Source organism: Pseudochaenichthys georgianus, chromosome 13 (assembly GCF_902827115.2).
Source record: "Pseudochaenichthys georgianus chromosome 13, fPseGeo1.2, whole genome shotgun sequence".
NCBI lineage: Eukaryota > Metazoa > Chordata > Actinopteri > Perciformes > Channichthyidae > Pseudochaenichthys > Pseudochaenichthys georgianus.
The window spans coordinates 40,781,769-40,788,882 of record NC_047515.1 but is presented as its reverse complement, the minus strand read 5'-3'; the positions used below and the strand labels follow the sequence as shown (position 1 = coordinate 40,788,882).

The 7,114-nt window shown below is 43.7% G+C and overlaps 1 pseudogene; it reads right to left on the bottom strand.

Annotated features, from left to right (window-relative positions):
• Positions 1-4,243: 4,243 nt before the first annotated feature.
• On the bottom strand, positions 4,244-5,320 carry LOC117457674 (lysophosphatidic acid receptor 6-like; annotated as a pseudogene).
• Between the last annotated feature and the right edge of the window lie 1,794 nt (positions 5,321-7,114).

The window sequence follows — 7,114 nt, the reverse complement described above, 5'->3', positions numbered from 1 at the left end:
GAAAAGTAAAAAAAAAAAACGATGCAGGAAAACCAGGGGACATTAAAGGTCCCGTGTCACGGCTATTTCCACTGATCATAGTTCCATCGTTGAGGTCGACGAGAATAGATTTACATTGTGCAATTTTCCAAACTCACATTGGTTTCTCACAGCATCTCTGTGTAGTGTGTGTATTCACTCTCTGTCCTACACGGCTTGTTTGAGCTCCAACTGTAGCTGTGAACATGACAGGATGTGTGATGACCTAGAAGAGCATCAGGACTGCTTGAGGCAGATGATAGCTATGTGATGAACATGATGACTCAGCCTCTATGGAGAGAGACATCAAGCATGCTCATTTCTGACGTGGAGCTAATCTGAAGTAAACATTGAATACTGCTTTCTATTCCTCCATCTTGTGACTGTGTGACTCCCTCTCTTGGATATCAGCATGTGAAGGACACTGCTCAGGAACTAGCTGATAATAATAATAATACATTTATTTTGGGGGGCGCCTTTCAAACCACCCAAGGACACCTTACAGGGTTACAGATTTACAATTTACATTTACAATTTTACCTTACAAATTAAAACAGTGGATTTAGTGAAGTATCAGCCGGGGTAAGACGAGACAAACTACAGGAAATTGACTACAAAAGGACACAAAAGGACACAGGGTACAGATTATAGAGAAAATGCCAGTTTGAACAGGTGGGTTTTGAATGTCGTTATGGAATCAGACTGTCGGTGTGTCGTGGCAGGGGAGCTCCAGAGTCTGGGAGCCGAGCAGCTGAAAGCTCGAGCACCCATGGTTTTGAGGCGATAGCTTGGGACGGTGAGAAGTCCTACGGACGAAGAGCGGAGGGTGCGGGAGGGGGTGTACTCCTGAAGGAGGTCAGAGATGTAAATGTGGGCAAGATTATGGACAGCTTTGTATGCTCTGTATGTGATGACTACTTCCATTCTGGAGAGGATCACAGATACATGGATCCTGAGGTGACGAGTTATTAACATTTTTAAGTATTCAGAAAAAGTCCTAATTTTTGGAGATTTTGAGAAAAAGTCAGAATTTTTGAGGAAATAAAGTCTGGATTTTCAGATTTTCAGAAAAAAGCCAACATTTAGAGAAAAACTCAGTACTGTGTTCATGACAGGATGTATGATTAACAAGAACCGGCATTCCTCCATCTTGAGACTGTGTGACTCCCTCTCTTAGATATCAGCATGTGAAGGACACTGCTCAGGAACTAGTTGACGCTCTGTATGTGATGACTCCTTCCATTCTGGAGAGGATCACAGACACATGGATCCTGAGGCTGAAGCTCAAGACGGAGACGAATGAGATTTCTTCTAACATAATGGAAGATGTGTTTTGGCACGTTTCTATATTTGCATCGTCTCTGAAGCTAAAGCATGCTTCTCCTACTGGAAGTGTTACAACCACCGCACCAGTGTCTACGTCCAGACGTTTCATCTGGATTTTCTCAAAATCTTTTCTGGATCGATTTCTGCAGGCGCATACAGCTGCCTCTCCATTTGGCTAAAGCTTCCAGGACTTGAGCGATGCTGGCTGCTGTGCCGAGGCTCTGACAGAAAGCACAAAGGCATCACAGCATTTATAACAACTCGGTGCCAAATTATGTTAAAAGGATTCAAAGGAAAAGCTAACTAGGATGAAGAAGGATTAAGTCTTATCACTGAAATTAAAGTAGCCATAAGCATTTTGTGATGCCCCCTACATATGTCTTATAACTGAAACTGAAATATGGCAGATGACAAAAGCAAAGAACTGAGCGCAAAAACAACACATAATTGCATGTGCTGCTTGCAACACTGTAAAACAACCTACATCCATTATTACTGCAATGAATACAACTTATGTGTGCCTGTTATCTAAGCATAAAGACATATTATCAGAACATATGAGTTCTTCTGACTTGAAATGTTTGTGTTGAAAGGACTATTATCAGCACATCTGAACGACATCCTGCGGGGTTTTATAACCGTGACGCTGTAGAGCAGGGGTGGGGAACCTTTTTCCTCTCAAAGGCCATTTCGATTTTTTCAACAATCCTCCGAGGGCCGTACAAATGATTGACCTCTGCTTAGAAATCCCAGCCCATTCATTTGGCCTTTCTTTCATGCCGTGCAAAGAAAAGAACCTCTCAATCCAGATATCTCACCATGACTCGTGTATGCATGCACGTGCACGGTGTGGCGTGACCACCCAAACAGAAAGATATGGACACAAGATGTGTGCAAATGTATTTAGTTTCCTATCCATGTAAACATGATTTAAGTGGGGGGGGGGGGGGGGGGGGGGGGGGACCTAACCTCCTCTAGGGGGGTCCGGAGGGCATGGTCCGGGAAGTTGAAAGCATCAATCTGGTGCACTTTGAGAGCAACATTAGGAGATCGATGGACACATCTCTCAACACCGATATGAAACAGAACTGGAAGCAGATTTACTTTTTCTGTATGGATATTTTACAAATCACTCTCCTTTCAAACTGTATTCTTGTTTATTAATAACAACTTTGTGTTACTGTCATATAGTATTTTATACCTGTTTACTTTATTCTCTTATTTTTGTATAACTATAATGATCATATAAAGATGTGCCTTTACCTCACTGGTTGGAGAAAAAGCTTCTTATATTCGTTAGCATAGCTAGCTAACCTACGGAGCCCCCTAGGGGACATGGAGAAGAAAAAAATAATAATAATTTGAACAAAAAAATAAATAATTTTTTTTTTCTTTTTAAATATATATATTTTTTTCCTCTCCATGTCCCCTAGGGGGCTCCGTACTAACCAGATGCTAATAACAACAACGTTATTGACTGTATGATCAGTATGACAGATGAACAGATCGCCACTGGGCTTTCAACTAAAGACACAGCCACGCAGAAACTGCGGAAAACAAGTGCCGGAGCGACGTTCTGGTGCTCTCCGTCAGAACTGCACCCCTGTCAGACGAGACATATACCACGTGATGACACGTTTGGCTCGTGTTGTGTTCAAGGACCCTGACCGTTGGCAGGAAACAGGCACTCGCTTGTTGAATTATTTGCGGTCTTGATTTCTTTTTTTAAAAATTAAAATTACCTCGAGGGCCGTACCAAATGGGCCCCTGGGCCGTATACGGGAGGCGTGTGGTGCAGTGGATTGTGAGTTGGTATTCGGATCAGGAGGTCACAGGTTCAAACCCCACTGCAGTCAGCATGTCGTTGTGTCCCTGGGCAAGACACTTGCTCCTGTGGGGATTGCCCATAGTATTGAGTATGTAAGTCGCTTTGGATAAAAGCGTCTAACAAGTGACATGTAATGTAATGTTCCCCACCCCTGCTGTAGAGAAACACCTCATGTTACCTTTTAAGTTTTTTAAGAAAAATAGCAGCATGGATTTGTTTGAGGTTAAAAACCACAGAAACATTATTTTTTGTGGTTTAAAGAAAAAGTAAATTCATGTATTTTCCTGTAATAGTTATGGAAACCACACAAGTATTCAGTTCAGTCAGACAACTCGCGTGTTTCTTAATATGTTTATTAGAAGCAGCATATAGTTTGAGTTTGGCGTCTAGGCTCGGGCCTCATGACTCCACAGATTTACAAAGAACAATTGAGTGATGATTAGATAACGATCCCCCGAGCCTACAGGTGGAAGCTGAGGTGATGGGGGGGCAGGCGAGCAGCAGCAACATGAGACACAGCAGCAGGAACATGAACGCAGCAAGTGAACACAGCAGCAGCAGCGGTGGCGGCGGCAGCAGCTAGCGAGGCAGAGGCAGGAAGACCTGGCAGCTTCAATAGAGCGGCATGTTTAGGAGAATGTGTTTGGTTGGTTGTCAGAGGGACGAGGTGCGGCACATGGTAATGTATCATTGGTGCTCGAGTTGACTGCCTGAACCAGCTCGCAGGCTTCGCCCCATTTACAACAGGAGCACACAGATCTAACCACAGCATGACCTCAATACTGACTGACCTCAACAAGAGTTTTCTTTAAATAATATATTAAATGTTTTGTGAAAATAGGAAACCCCTTTTGTTTCACAGGGAAGCATTTGTATTTAATACATCTCACCAAGATGCCCGAAGATCCAATGTTCAGATGTTTGCAGCTCAGGTGTGAACTGAAATAAAAACTAGTTTTCACACGCGCAGCTGTAGCTGTGCTAAGGTCATGTGTCTGATGAGTCGACTGCTATCTGGATCAGTATCTCTGTGTCAGATCACCAAACAAACATTTCCATCAAATGAACAAGTTGATTATAAAGTGAACATTTTATTCGTAAAATATACAATCATTCAGTTGTTTGGCCTTTATGTCACACCCACACACACTCCGATGCATTCTGTCCTCATCGATTGTCATCACGCACTACTCTCTCCCGCCAGAGGAATCAGCATCCTCCTTTCTCTTCCAGAAACCATCAAAGGCAAAGTAATACAACAAAGGATCCAGGCAGCAGTTCACACTGGACAGGCATAACAATGGAGTCAGAGCAGGTCCCGGTTTTTTAAATAAAATAAACAATGATACAGGCAAGAAAAACACGATGAACATGATCAGATTCATGGCGAAAATCAGCATGACGTTCACCTTGTTGAAGACCCTTGCCGAGTCATTCAGATGTCTGCGGAGAGTCCGAGAGACGAGAACCGTGGACACCACGTTCACTGCCAGCATGGCGAGAACCAACACAGGCTGAACGCAAGACATTCCTGATCTCGGGTGATCCTCGACTTCGAAGCATCTGGATTTATTGGAGTAAAACCTCGAGAACTCCACGCTCTCCGGGACGTTCAACCCAAACACCAACACCCAAGCGAGCACAGCAGCTTTCCAGGCGTTTGAAGAGGTTCGAAGGTGGCGCGACCGCAGAGGGTAACCACAGCCAGCAGCCGGTCCACGCTGATGAAAGTGATGAAGATGGAGCTGGAGCGGATGTTGTTGCGAAAGAGCATCGTGATCGAAATGCACGTCATGAAGCCAAAGGCCAGGACCCCGTGGCGTGAAAGTAGACCCTCAGGGGTAAGGAGAAGGCGAGCAGCAGGTCGGAGATGGCCAGGTGGATCATGAAGACGGTGCTGGGGGATCTGTGGCTGTGGCAGCATAACAGAATCCACAAAGACACGGCATTGAGAGGAAAACCCAGAGCCGTTACCGATCCAAACACCACCGCGTACGCCGTGTTCCTCAAGTCCGGCTCCGGTCCGTTCTCCACTGTCATGTTGGACATGTTTTGCGTCTGTGAGATTTACACAAGTGCAGGCGAGGGACTGTGAGGGCAAAAGAGAGCTCAGTCAAACCACCTCCTCACACACACACACACACACACACACACACACACACACACACACGCATCACATGGGTGAAAGGTTGTGGCTATGCTTGTGGAAGTGAGAGTGTGTTGAAACAGGAAACAACCGCACACGAGTAGATCTGCTGTTCGAGTGAAACAGAGAGAGTGGGACTTCAAGGTCATGGGAAAAGAAGCTTGTTGAAAGTCTTTACTAAACAACATATTCATACTCATAAAGTCATGCGTGTTTTGTATCGCATCGAGTCATTCTGTTCAGGAGGTGAAGCTTCTGTAAACTGTAGGAAACAAGTAGAGTCGAGAAGCTCCCCAGCTGTTCTGCACTAGCAGAAATCTGATGGTGAAATACGTCGGAACTGGCAATCATGCTAATTAGGTACAAACGTTGATGCACTAATTACTCACTGAGCAGGGAAGAGAATTACAATCAGGGAAACCTGGCGTCTCGTGACATTTAGGCCACACGTGTTTGTAACTGATGCACTTCAAAGTTAGCCATACCTGTTGAATGCGACATCAGAAACTTAACAGGTTTAAAATATAGATGTTAGGGAATTAAAAAACAGGTTTAAATATCCTAGGTCAGGGGTGTCAAACTCAATTTCAATCCCGGGCCACATCAGCATTATAGTGGCACTCAAAGGGCCGGTTTTAAATTTTAATATCATATATATTAAATAATGTATTATATTACATTGTTGGCCCTGCATTGGATTATTATCAGTTCTGGTGATATCTTCCTGAATAACTACGTCTGAAAGCAGAAGTCTAGGGCAAATAGAAAGGAAATATTCAACAATTACACCATTTGTATTGTATATTATATTCTTAGCAAGCTCTTGCGGGCCACATAAAATTAGGTCGCGGGCCGGATTTGGCCCCCGGGCCTTGAGTTTGACACCCCTGTCCTAGGTTCAGGGAATCTAAAGAAGTGTCTGGGAGAACTTCTTAAACTTTTTTAATCTCGTGGAGGCTTTAATAGAAAGTGTGTTTTATCTTATTTTCCACGGCACTATTTCTTAATGCTCTTAATGCTTTCGATTTTTGTAAAGCACTTAGAATTGCCTTGTGTTGAAAGGTGCTATATAAATAAACTCGCCTTGCCTGACTTTGTATTTTGTAGAGCGAGAAGTAACTCACAAAAACAAGGTCTAGCACACTGTGGAACTAGGAGTGGTGAAGGTTGTACGAAAGGCCACTCTTAGTCTATTCGGGTAAAACTGTACTTCACTTTCTCAGAAGTGAATGGGGTACGAATGGAACATTTGAGAACAGCACACCTCTCCCTCTCACGAGAGTGCTAAACGAGGTCACGTTGTGTTCGAGGGCAAAGTGATACCGTGACCATGTAAGGACACGTCTGAAAAAAGGATTAGCACTAAGAAAATGGAAGGTGGTCCATCGTCCTTCAACAAGGCCAACCAATGAAAAGCAAGGATGCTATAGAAAGGCTAATACGCCTATTTTCTGACTTCTGGATCTGCATTTCGTTGCTTTTTGACGAATAAAACTCTATTGCAATCAAAGGATGTTTGTCGTCAGTGATTTGGTTCTGACCTCGTTATGAATGCAAGACCTCATCGACGACACAGAAGTTCAAATGTTGGGGAGGATGTCCCGTTTCTTCACCGGGCAAGAACCAAGACATCTTCAAACTCTACTTTTCAAAACCCTTTACAGTAGGCGGTTTCGATCTGTTAGTGTACTCAGTAAATATACATGTATTACTGCTAAAAGTCATGTACATGTATACTGGCAGTTTGTTTCATATCGCTGTTGCTTCTGCAGCTCTTTTCAGAAATCTCAAGCGTC